Source organism: Triturus cristatus, chromosome 3_1 (assembly GCF_964204655.1).
Source record: "Triturus cristatus chromosome 3_1, aTriCri1.1, whole genome shotgun sequence".
Lineage (NCBI taxonomy): Eukaryota > Metazoa > Chordata > Amphibia > Caudata > Salamandridae > Triturus > Triturus cristatus.
Genome location: NC_140583.1, coordinates 1,085,591,857 through 1,085,605,130, shown reverse-complemented (window position 1 = coordinate 1,085,605,130; position 13,274 = coordinate 1,085,591,857). Strand labels below are relative to the sequence as shown.

Here is a 13,274-nt window from a genome sequence, read left to right as displayed (position 1 = left end):
ATGTCCTGGGCATGTGTGCTGTGTGACTTTGGTGGGGGTTTTGTGGCCTGCCCTGGTCCTGCCACCCCCACCCCACCCCACTTTCCCCCCTCCCTTAGTTATTCTGACCTTTTGCGGCGTCTGCGTCCGAACCTGTAGAGGAGGTCGACTGCTATGAGGGCCGGGATGACACGTAGGTTCGGGTCCATGTCTGTCCGTCGCGTACGGGTCCTCCTTGTTCGCGTCGTCCTGTCTGTCCGTCGCGTACTGGTCCTCCTTGATCGCGTCGTCCTGTCTGTCTGTCGCGTACTGGTACTCCTTGTTCGCGTCGTCCTGTCGCGTACTGGTCCTCCTTGTTCGCGTCGTCCTGTCTGTCCGTCGCGTACTGGTGGTCCTTGTTCGCGTCGTCCTGATTTCCCGGCAGTTTTTGTCAGCCGGAAAATATTCACCGTGCGGGATGACGTCGGTGCGAATCGTAATTCCTGGTTCGTGAATGGCAGGCTGCGAGCGTCCCGACGTCACGTCGGCGCTTTCCCGGATCGCATTTGTAGGTTTATTTTGTTCGGTCGGGCTTTTTTACGATTCGTACGGAAATGGTGTTCCCGTGCGAATCGTAATTCCATGTTTGTAACTTTTGACGACCGGGTACGCGTCGGACGGAGAATATGCTCCGTCCGACGGTTCGTACCCGGTTTTTACCGGATCGTAATCGGCACCTAAGTGATTTGCCCAGAATCACAGGAGCGTCATTACCGAGACTCGAACCCAGTTCCCCAAGTCGGAGGTCGAGCGCCCTAGCCGTTAGGCCAACTCCTCTCCAGTTGCAGTGACAGGACGCCTCCCGTACTATATTGGCCATCCTGGGGGAGGAAGACATACACCTTACTCACCCATTAGATATTCTAGAGTCTTTTTGGGTCTACTACGAGCCCCTCTATTTCTCTGAGACTGTGTGTCTCCCCGCTGACATTGAGGACTTTCTGTCCTGTAAATTGCTCCCTTGTTTCACTGTCAACCAGGTCCTACCTCTGGAGGCCGCGTTCATCCCGGAAGAAATCCTGAAAGCGACTGACGATCTGCCTTATTTGCATGGGGCAATGCACCTAAACAAATGATCGAAGGCCCCCTTAAGATGGTGCTGGTGAATATTTAGTGCCAGGACAAGCTGTATTACAGAAAGGGCAGCACAAGGGGCTGCAGCCTGTTCTGTAATGCCAAAGTGCCCTAGTGGGAGCAAGAAGCAGGCACTCACATTTTGTTTCTTTTACATGGCTATATTTTAAATCTGATCTTGCATTGTTTCCTTACCTTGTACTTGAAATTCTATACAGGCCACTGAACACGTTTTGCTTCACAGGGATGACTTCATAACACTGGAAATGGAAGCAGTCAGATGAGAAACTTAATAAAATAGATAATATAAACATAAACTGGAGTTCTACTGTTCTCCTGTCTGTCATCTCTTATCCTAATTTGTAGGTCTCGCCTACAGGCAGCCTTACATGTCTGTTGTCAAAGACATATTACACACGTTACTATAACCTATTATGGGATTTGTGTCAACCCATTACTTCACATTGGTTGACTTTCTTGTCAATTTCATTTGCTTGCTTCTTATTGTATGCCTTTTCTTCCTCCTAGAGTTTGTTTTTTCTCTGCAGAAAACAACAAAGTGAACGAATCAATACTTGAATTAATCTCAACCACTCGTGATCTTTCAGGGCCAAATTCCAGACCACCATTTTTTGTCCAATATGCTTCTCTAGACAGAGAGCTGGCATATGCAAATTAGCTATGGTCTTGCCACAGCGGAAACGGTACAGCCCAGCACCACTCACAACAGGAATAAAAACAGCCCCAAACTGGTTTCAGCCTTATCAGTGTGGTACAACTTGAGTCCAGTGACACAGTGAGCAGGGGACCTACATATGCGCACCTTGTTGCATTTAGCAGGTTCATTGCATAAAACAATAACATGATGGAAGTATTGCTTGAATTCATCTCAACCACTGATGATTGCTCAGGGCCATATTCCAAGCAATATTTTTTCACCCAAAATGCAACTCTAGATAGAGACCGGTCATGTGCAAATCAGTCTGGTTCCTGTTCTAGTAGGAATAATCTAGCCAGAGCTGCTAAGTCAAATCCCTATTGATGGGAACAAAGAAAGCCCAGAACCTTTTCAGTCAGCTAAGGTTTCATAAGTGAGGCAAAGCTTGATTCCTGTGACACTGTGAGCATGGGATTCACATTTGGGCATACCCATCACACTTAGAGCACCAACTGCAAAAACAAAAAAGTGATGGAAGGAATGCTTACATTAATTACAACCACTGGCAATAGTTCAGGACCACACTTTTGCCCATCATTTTCCCTTATGTGCTGCTTCTCCCCTCTACTCCCTCCTGCACTCCCTAACCCTCCCTGTGTGGCTTCTTTATGTTATCAATTTATTTTTCAAAGCCCCCCCTCCTTTCAATTGCTTTCTCATTTTCCCCTTCCCTGTTGCTCCAGCTACTCGATGATGTTGACTTGCTCTCACCATCTGTTTATCCATCATTGCTCCCTCTTCCACTCCGCGTCACATACTTAAAAACAGAAAAAAACATTTTGGAGAGCCCGCCAGCTGCAATTTCCTACCAGGCTGCTCCTTTCTCTTTAATGCATTTTTGCACATATGTTTTTTTTAAAATTTAGCATTCTAAGATCCACCATCTTGGAACGGTAAATAAAAGTTCTGAAAAATGTTCATTGCATCATGGCCCATATGTGAGGATGCATGGTGATGCATGCACGTGTATATATGCCGTGACCTTTTCTTTTATGGTTTTCACTGATGCTGTCTCACATTGAAAAATTAGCCTTTTTTTCCGTTTGCCAATGTGAAACAAAATCAGCAAAGAATTTTGCCAATGCCAAAAGGTGAGTAATTAGATTGAAATGTGAGACAAATTGGATTTGCCAATGCATGTTAGATTTCCCATTCTGTAGCACACCTGCTGCACTACACTTTCTACTCTTCAGTATTTCGGATATGTACTGTGTAACTGGTCCTGAGAATTTGGTAAAGAAGAATACTTCACCTTTAATGATGGGCGAAGTTGGAAAACTGTGCAGTTTGAAAATATTTCCAATTTAAACCATTTTGATCAACTTTGGGCCAATGTAGAGTTTGACAGAGAAGGTAATCCATCACAAAGGCAGTTGAGCACCCTGTCTGCCGAATCCTTGGTCAGCCCGCTCTATTAGGAGTTGGGTAGACCGTCATCTTTCTAATGGTGGTGCCTCTGCTGACTCCGCTGTCTGAAAGCTTACTCTGATGGGCCCTCAAAAATATGTCAATTACAGTAAGAACATCAGATCGCCACCCAATTTAGAGCAGATTGTCTGATTTTATTGTTGTGTTGTGGGCCCTAGGCCCACATACTAATGAATGACTGACGCAGACACGGTGTTTCTGGTTAATCAACTGGCCACGAGCACGTGCACCTGGGCCCTTTCATTAACAGGCTCACGTCACTTGTGATGCCTGTGAGGGATGCATGTGGAGGTGCAAGTGTGCCCACTCCCATCGGGGAGTGTGTACCAACACTGTGTCTGTCGAGACACTAGAACGTGTCTCGCAGGACACAACATTCCTCCCAAATTTTAATGAAAAAAACAAGAGCTCACTAGTGCAACCTGTAGGGATAAACAACAACAAAATATACACCACAGGGTCCATCAGTTTCTCGGGTCCGGCATCAGGAAAGCAGCAGACAAGGACTGGTAACCTCAACAGTAGTAAGACAATCTCAGCAGGTACTCATCATTTAACCTGAGTGGTTCAGGACACGAATGCTTGCTTGGAGATGTCAGCTGCGCACCATTAAGGTGCCGGTGTACGCAGGTCCTTTAGTCCCAAGTATCTTCCTTTCACTGACATGGAGGATGCTATGTGGTGGGTAACAATAGTTCATTAGCTGGGTGCGTCAAGATCATGGCTGGAGTCCATGGTGAAAGTTCACAGGAGCGTTGCAGGATCGCCTAAAGTCTCTGTTAGACTATTTTGCTGTATCCAGTGACTTGTTGGTGGGGCAATGTCTCTTCCAACTCTCCCGCCTGGGGAGGCCCTTTGTCGGGTCTGCCACGGGACTGCTTGTAGGCTGCGCTGGGGCTGCATGTGTTCCGACTGGGGGCAGCTGCAGGACCACCTAGGAGCCGGTACCCAGTCACTCGCACAAACCTCAAGGGTATTTGGGTCTTGGTCAGGACATGCTCTCGCTGCCGCAGGGTTTTGCTTGTCGGCAACTTTTGGCAACAGTGTAGGACTCCAATCCATTGGCATTTGAGATGGTGTCGGTTGACGCACTTGATGAGGACTGGCATGATGGCATCACCAGCCATGTGGTGCATCTGGACAATGGCGCCTGAGGACTTGCCTTGATGGTTGCAGGCGTTTAGTCTGGAGTCGATCACCTGAGGCAGGGAGTGGCCAGGTACCTCCATGTCCTTTGGGGAGGCCCTTGTATCCAATTACTTGGACTTCTTGGGCTGTTGGGACGTTGGTGACAGGGGAGTGATAGACACGCTGAGAAACGTGAGGCATGAGACTTGGTTCATGCAGGCTGTGTGGCTTACTCTCGGACTCCCTTTGTACGGTTGCCAGTTCCTTCTCGGGTTATCACCCTCTTCCCTTGCTGTCGCTGTATCAGGACTCGCTCCCTTTATAGCTCGGGTTCTCTCCGTTGTCCAGCCCGGCCACTTACGACTTCCCCTTTTGACCTCAGTCGGTTGTCCGATTCTTGGTGCAGACCCTCCGGTCACACTTCCACGTTTCTTGATGAGTGCGGTGTCATGCACATGGCACTGATGATGTAGATGCCATTGGGCCTGAATGACAGGTGATGACGAACGACTGGAAAAGGAGGTGACTGGAGGGACTTCGCAGCTGCATGTTTCTGCCTTGCTGAATCTCTTCTTGCACCTCTGGCATCTGTGGACAAGAGCAGGGACGCCATCCGACTTCTACTGCCGACACTTGGGGATGGATAGTCGCACTGTGAAGCGTTTGGAGCAACGCTGTAGGAAGGTGGAATCTGACTATATGGTTGCCCCCAACTTTTTGCCTGGTATTTGGATGGTTTTTGACTAGTCTGGCTGGGATCCTGCTATCCAGGACCCCAGCCTATCTGCTTCCTCCCTACAACTGATGTGAGTACCCTAGGTACATTCCAATTGGATACTGAGGATACCCTGTCAGCCCTTGTAGATTGTACCCTAGGTACCCAGGGCATGGGTCCCTCAGAGGCCTACCAGGGCTACAGCACTTATTGTGCCACCCTGGGACAGCCATACCAAATGACACCACCAGACCACTACTGTAGTCTGGGTAAGGTGGTGCTTGCACCCCCTTACAGGGATACAGATACCCTGTATCCCACCTATGTACAACACAGGTATTCTCATTGGTCACCCCTCAAGCAGGCCTTGCTAATCCTACAAGGCATGGTGCTGAGATATGTGTGAGGGGGGACCCCTACCTGAGTAGGGCCCCTCTGCAACCCTCGTAAAAACCATTGCTGGGTTGTTTGTAGTGTAGCCATACCATATACTCTTAACCGCATTATAAGTATATCGCGACAGCGTGATAACTTGAGAATGGCTACACAGAACCATATCGTGTTTGATGTCAAACATGTAGGAATCATACCCCCAGTCCAGTCATGGGCATGAGGGCATGATTCCCCCCTGCTAGAGGGGCGATATGGGAAAAGCGGCAGAATTTAGACACCAATTTAAAAGTGCACACGTATCACAAAATGGATGCTACTCGCCACCCACACGACTCTGGCTGTCTGTTGCTGGGCAAAACCCCAGCCTCGGCAGATGAACAATAGGGATCCTGTTGCAGGAAGGTGCCAGCACCTTCCCAGACAGGCTATGTGGATTGGAACTGGGTGGGTGCACCATAGGATACCTTTCAGAGTTGCACGTAGGCTGCTACAGCGCCTACATTCTGCATACACCGCCTGGAACCAGTTCAGGGGCATCCTGCCCCTCGCCCAGGTGGGAAACACACAAAGGGGAGAGGGTGTAGCCACCCTTTCCCGCCTCAACTACCATTGGTGGACACTGATCTGGACACTCCCCTAATCTTGTGGATAAGGGTGAATAACGTGTCCCCGGAGAATCAGATTAATCTTGGGCTTCACAGACTTGACCTTCGATGAGCTGCTGCCCAGCTGACTGAAGAAATCTCCCTTGGGGTAAAGGAGTTACCCCCCTGCTTGGCAGGCACCTGAAACACTGCAAGTGACCTGGTTGGAATTTCACTGCTCCTTCGGACATCGACGACTCCTCTCAACCTTGAGGTGGGTTTCCTAGCATCCCAGAGGCCAGTGAGCATGCCCAGCAAGTCTGAGCACCGTGGACCACGTGGGTGCAGAGATCCCTGATACCCCAGGACACCAGCCACCTCTTGCCTAGCACATGACCCTGAACTGTGGGGAAGTTGTGTTTTGGCCCAAAATTGAGCCAACGTCTCAGCAGCAACTGTGCCAAAGATCAGCACCCTAGCTCACTCCGGTGGCCCGTGGGCACCCTTTTACGCACTCCAAATTGCTGCCTTCCGCGGTCCCTTGTCTCTCAACTTGTGGGCCCTGGCGGAGAACAATCCTTACTTTTAAGAGTTCCCCTGGTTGCTCCAGGCCTGCTCTACAGTCTCCTTGAAGGAGACCTCTCACAGACCTCGTGGGTCTGCACCAGTAGCTGATTTGTTCATCTTGCGTGGGTTGCGGTTGCCAAGGCTTAGTGGATCCAATCCGGACACTAACACTGCAGTGACCCTCATCCTTTGTGGGACAGTCACCCTCCAGAAGCTGGCCTTCCTTGAAGCCTCCCGGAGCCCGTGTCTGCAGATCCAAGCTACACCTTTTCCACTTGAAGCACCCGACATTGAAGGGCTCTTTTCCTTGAGCTCCCTGGTCACTGTGCCGTGACCCAGACTCTGTCCCCTCTGCTTTCAGGTTCTTCTCTACAATATCTACAACTTCATTCTTCACGGCATCATCAACGCTTTTGGCTAGCAGCAGTTTTGTACATTTTCCCATTGAAAATCAGCCCGCGACCCGACATTGAAAACGACCTATGCACCCGGCTTCCCTGGGGCAGGTAACAGTGGTACCTCGGTACTCCGTGGTAGTGGGCTCCTCAAAAGCTTAACTCTAAGTTTTTAACTTTGAACTCCTGCTAGAAGTGTCTTTAATCTGTTTAAATCAAACCGCAACATTCTCCACAGGCTTTAATAGAGATCCCGATAGCAGCTATTTCCACTGCACGCGCCTCCCGTGGGTCCCCTTCCTCATAACCTGGAGTGGATTCTCAAGAGGCCAGCGATCCTAAATGCCCTAGGCATTGTCTGTAGAATTGTCGTGGTTCTTATACCACTTTTTTAATATATGGTTTGGTCCCCCCCTGGGGCCCTGTGATTCCAGTGCTATTTATTGTATCTATAAATGCTTGTTTGAATTGTAACTTTACCTCTAGCCTCATAAAGAGACTTGTGGGATTCTGTTTAGAATAAATACATATATTTTATATATATACCTGTGTGGGCTACTCTTTCATTTGGTCATTCAAGAGGTTATCTATGGAAAAACAATAAGCTTAACACTCCTTCAAGACTTAGCCTGAAGGCTGCTCTCCACAGCTACCACTAGGATAGCTTTCTTTAAAGGTTGTCTTTTAAACCTATCACCTTAAGAGTCGAATTGGACTGGTGCAAGGTGGCCACTATAACTAGTGACCAGCATATGCCAGGCCAACTTCTCACAAACGCGGTATGCGCTTACTGCGGCTTACGTTCGGTTCTCTCTTAGGGCTGTCACCAGGGACGTCTGTCCGCTTTGGTGGCTGTCTGGTGTCTCTGGGTGTGCTCTTGGCTTATGGCGCTACGAGTCTTCATGCTTCTCCTCTCCTTGTCCTTAACGCACCTGTGTTTGTCCAGCTCTTTTAGGTGACACGATTGCCACTCTTCTTTTGCTTCTTCTCCGGGTGCAGTGACATGCCCCATGTTCAAACACGGCTAACAGGGCCTTTTAACTTCACTGGTCTCCGGACCATGCAGGCGAGACTTCTGTCACTCTTCTCTGCTGCTTGGCGAGCAGCCACTCATCTTGGGTGCTCCTTCTTCAGGCAGCTTCTTGAAGCTCCTACTCTGGGTGTTCCCTCTCCAGGGAATGGCTTCCACGCCACTAGGAGTGTGCAACTCCCCTCTTGCCTTTTGGGTCACCGACGACTCTGTCTTGAGGCAGTGTGAGGGAGGACACTGTGCTGCATTTGGCCCCTTCCGGGCTCCGTTGCTGCTGTGGAAATGTGGAGGATCTCACTGCAGTCTCCAGCAGTGCTTCTTTTCTTTAAAGAGGTCTCTTTTCCTCCTGGGCATTTACCCGCATTGATGCGCTTCTGGGTGCCTGTGTCACACACCTCGGACTGCGCATGCTTCTTCTTTGCTTGGGCGTCCATCAATTGTGTGTCTTTTGCTCTTCTGGCACCGGGCGTGCCTGCTCTTCCTCCTTGCGGTGGTGGTCGTTCACCGCCAGGGGCATGTGGAACTCTCTTCTCACTTGTGGTGGCGTTGATCAGCCGCTGGTGGCGTGCGCTCTGCACCAGTCCTTCTTGTGTCATTGGTGTTCTTGTTTGATGTGCGCACATTCTCCTGGGGCTCTTGCAGTGTCTCTCATATCGTTTGTGTACGGGAAAATCTTGGTAACCTGGTACCTCTCACTGACACCTTGTGTGCCTTTGCTTGCACTTGCAGACATGGGTACTCATCCCTGAGGGCATGCAGCTGTGTCCTCTTGATTGCAGTGGCAGCAGATGGCCACAGGGGGCTGTGCGGCCTGCGATGCTTATATGCCTTTCGTGGGGATGCTGGCTAGTTGGCTGGGCTTGTTTGCTTGTGGTTACGCTAACTTGAGGGTGGTTAGACTCTTGTTGGCTTGCACTGTTGGCGTCTGCTTCAGGGTTTCCTCCCTCTGCTGGGTTTTACTGGCAATCTTGACAGCACTGCGCAGCCTGCCAAGGGATGTGTGTTGTGGTCTACCCTCTGGCGGTGGCCTTGCGCATGGGTGCGCACTGTGTTAGCCGTGCTGCTTTGGGCTTCTCTGGGCTTGTGCCTCGCTGGGCTTCTTGGCACCCCTCCAGCAGTCTCTCCCCATTTCCTTTCAGCCACTGAAGGATGGCCCCTACAAGGCCTGTGGTGCTCCTGTTAGCCTTCTTCTGGTCTACCACATTGGCCTCCTGTCACTTGGGGTGTGTGGTACACTCGGCACCAGCTCTGGCTGACTGGCTCGCAGTCTCTTTCTGCCCCGGTTCGTATTTTTCACAACTCCGGGTGTGGTGTGGTACTGTAACCACCAGGTGGCGCTGTGGGTCTTTTCGGGGGTTCTTGCCACCTCGCTCTCGCGGTGGGCCTGTTTGTCTGCCTTGCTGCTGGGTGAACTGGAGTTGCTGGGCCGCGGCTCTCACAGGGCTGCTTGGGGCAGGCACAGTCTCCCCACCCACACGGGCGCTGCCGGTGCGGGTGCATTCACTGGGGGTGTGCCCTGAGGCTCTTAGCGGTGTGCCCCTTGCCTGCGGGGATGTGGCGCTTTCTTTGCTGGCAGTGAGTCAAACCGCTGGATGAGGAGTCGCTGTTCGTGCATCAGATGCCCTTTTCTCCGAGCCAGGAGATGATGGGGGAGTGTTGGGCTTTATAACCTGCTCCCGGTGCTTATTCGGGCCCCTGTGCCACGTTGATGCGGTTCCCTGGGCTGCCACCAGGAGTCGCTGACGGCATCTTCCCACCCTGCCATGGCAGCAGTCCTCTGGCGGCAGGCCTTGCTGTCCTGTGAGCGCTGTGGAACTAGATGTCAGCGTGAGGTGAGGTGCAGTGGTGAGCATGTGTTCCCCTTATACTTTGGTGTCTTGAGGGTGGCACTGCCTGCCATTTGGGACGCTGGGAGCCGGATCACCGGCTCGTGCGCTATCACTTGCGGGTGGGTCGTGAGCCGCTGTCGGGCTGATGTGCTCCTCCTCTCACCTTCATGTGTGGCGGGTGCTATCTGGAGGCATTCATTGGGCTGGCAGCATCTGGAGCCCACACATGCACGCCCAGCGCATGCGGTCTCTCACTGCTGCGGGCTGAGTCTCACTGGACGACGGTAGGGGCGTGCACATTAGGCGCAGCTTGCGGCGTCTTGTTCTAGTCGCATGCACTGCCTGTCAGACACTTGCCTGTGGGTCCGTTAACTGCCCCCTTTTTCTTACTTGCGTCAGTGGCCTTGCCACAGGGCAACTTCACAAGCGCTACGCGTCGCAGAGGCGCTGATGGGACACAGCCCCTCCAGGGCATGCTGGGTGTCCCGCAGGTGGTCGTTGGCGTGGTGGGGCTGCTGTGCTGGGACGAACAGTCTTTGGTCACCCACCTCAGGGCTGGACAGCGTCACGGGCTGCCACCTGTTCAGGCAACTCATCTCCCCACCAAGAAACATTCGATGAGCAGCCACAGTGCGCGTGGGGTCAGACCCGCTCATAGCCAAATGTTGTGTTGTGGGCCCTAGGCCCACATGCTAATGAATGACTGATGCAGACACGGTGTCTCTAGTTAATCAACTGGCCACGAGCATGTGCACCCGGGCCCTTTTATTAACAGGCTCACGTCACTCGTGAGGCCTGTGAGGGATGCATGTGGGAGTGCAAGTGTGCCCTCTCCCATTGGGGAGTGGCTACCAACACTGTGTCTGTTGAGACACTAGAAAGTGTCTCGCAGGACACAACAGTTATTTTTTTCTGTCCAGGTTTCTCCTGGTGGCACCTGACAGGAAAAAACAGAAAATACCCCTCACACTATGGGAGAAAACTTCCGGGGTGTGAGGATCATTAGTTTTTTTTTTTTCAAAAATGATCTTCTTCTTTGGAAGCACACAAAACCTGAAGTGCTTTCAGAGCAACCCCTGTGACAGCTTTTCCTCTAAAGTTACAAATATCAGTGCTTAGCCAGCAATGATTTTTAAATATGATGGGCAGCAGTCTGTCAGTGTGATGGATGTAATGTCCTCTGTCACCCTGATTGACGACAGGCCACCTATTAAACTTTAAATCAGGCCCTTTGTTCACAGGAATAGTTGTTTCATGCCAAAAGTATGGTGGATGCATGCAAGCCTTTTCTACTGCAAACATATTTTTAGCACTATTTTTAAGCATTGTAAACTTAATGAATCTCACAATGTTTGTAAAGTATTTAAATACACACTGCACCATGTTATAGAGGAAAACCCGTCGCAGCTTCATACACCTTTAATGCTTTACCCCCCTTGTCTCGTCCAGACTGTGCATATCTTAGTCTTAGAGCTGTCCTGCAGGCCGTGCGTAACCACCTGCAACATCTCTTCACAGTGGACTGTAATCTCTTTAGTTATGATTTAGAATATCACTTGTCTAATTATTTTGCAGGTGGAATTTTAGTCTGCCACTGAGGAAAAAACATGCCTTTCTCCACATTGGCAGTAAAAAAACAGCTACTGTTTCAGTTCCCCCCATGAAGGTAGAGAGTGCCACTTTCCTTCATAGGAGGAGTCAGTGTATGGGGAAATCCTGTTAGAAATCCCACCACTTCTGTAGTAAGATGGGGAAATTGATGTTCCCTGATGTGGAGAATGTAAACGTAATCCCAGTTTGGTGGTACAAGCCCAGTGTCAAAAAGAAAAAAAGTGACAACTTACACCAAAGCATTCAATCACCAGAGTAAGACACCAAAACCATCCGTAGGCCAAGTATTACAAATGAAAAAATATTTATTCTCATTAAAACAGGATCAATTAATCATACAGTCATCATTGGTAATGTGAATTCCTATGGTTAAACAAAAAATAATAAATAAAAGCTATGATCAAGTAATAAAAAAACATAAAAGGTTAAAAAACACTTCCAGACCAAATGTATATATCATGAATCGGGGAGAACCATACAAGAACATTGTTTTCTTGTCAATCTAGAAAGCACAGACATTAGATCCAGATCATTCATTCTCCTTGAAGCAGTGATTCCAGATACTTGATTTATTTGAATGACAAATGTCTTGACAATCTACAGTCTGGCTTCTTAGTGTTGCGTCGACGCGTTTCGGTGGATATAACTGATTAGAAACCACCTTCCTCAGGACATGAATCAATTTCTCCCAAAATAACTCTTTATAAAAACAATATCTAAAAAAACAATTAGCCATTAAGGCATACTCATCACATTATACACAATAATATTGCATTCTTCTAATATCTCAATCACAATAACACACATAGCCCTTAACCCTCATTAGTATCTCCCCCCATAAAGAGAGGAGGGTTTTACTAAAACGGTAAACAGTGTTTATATTCTGGTGATTCGTACATCCACTCATTCATACTCCATCATAACCCGTTTACATTATCTCTTTTACCTGTATCCGAGATACAGTGCACCATCGGATAAAAATGCTGGTAAGAACCTTGCAAAGTTTCGAACAGGGGACAAATGTCACTCCTTGGAGCCGTATTTAGAGACTGACTTCAAAATCTATTGGAGAGAGAACCCTTATTAAATATTAGAGACATACAAAGACCCAAAGCTAAAAATACGGGCTCAGAGTTTGTCTGCCTACCATATATGAAGAGCTTCTCTGGATAAGAGCCCATTAGAAAGTGCGAATATATCTGCAATCAATTTTAGAGAAAATGCTTTTTAGTGAGATGACCACTTAAGCACTTCTAAACACACTTATGAGTACTATCATAATAATTACCTTCAGTTTCTAAAATATAGGGCCTCAGGTAAACACGTTCTTCTTTTCCAGTGTTTCAAGCATAATATCATTCAGAGGGCAATTTCATAAAAATCCTGGTAAACAAATAAACGAATAAACAATTTCCATAATATTCCAGACTTACATAGATCTCCTTAAATTATGTAAGACAATTCATTTGGCGCTGCTTTACTCATCAATATGCACTGATTGGGTTTATAAGCAAAAAAACCTTTACGCCGTATTTCTCTAATCATTTAATGCCACAAGGACAATGTTTGCTATCCCAGCTTCATAATAGTAAAAATCGCCGGATTCTACAATAGAGAGGCCATGTTCAGTAAAACTAGCATGAAGAAAGATGAAATGGACAAGGTGGTTTTTGTAAGCAACTTCTCTCACATAAGTAATAGAATTAAGAATGCAATAAACAGCAACTGGCATATTATTAATTATGATGATGATTTTCGCGGGTTCCTCTGCCCTTAGATCGGAC

At 48.7% G+C, this 13,274-nt stretch overlaps 1 long non-coding RNA gene across 1 annotated transcript; it reads right to left on the bottom strand.

The window, feature by feature from the left end:
- Positions 1-12,505: 12,505 nt before the first annotated feature.
- LOC146861567 (uncharacterized) lies at positions 12,506-12,873 on the bottom strand. The gene is made up of 3 exons (XR_014979278.1): positions 12,779-12,873; positions 12,638-12,689; positions 12,506-12,552 (listed from the first exon to the last, which is right to left on the bottom strand). It is a non-coding gene; the product is annotated as an uncharacterized LOC146861567 (long non-coding RNA).
- Positions 12,874-13,274: the final 401 nt, after the last annotated feature.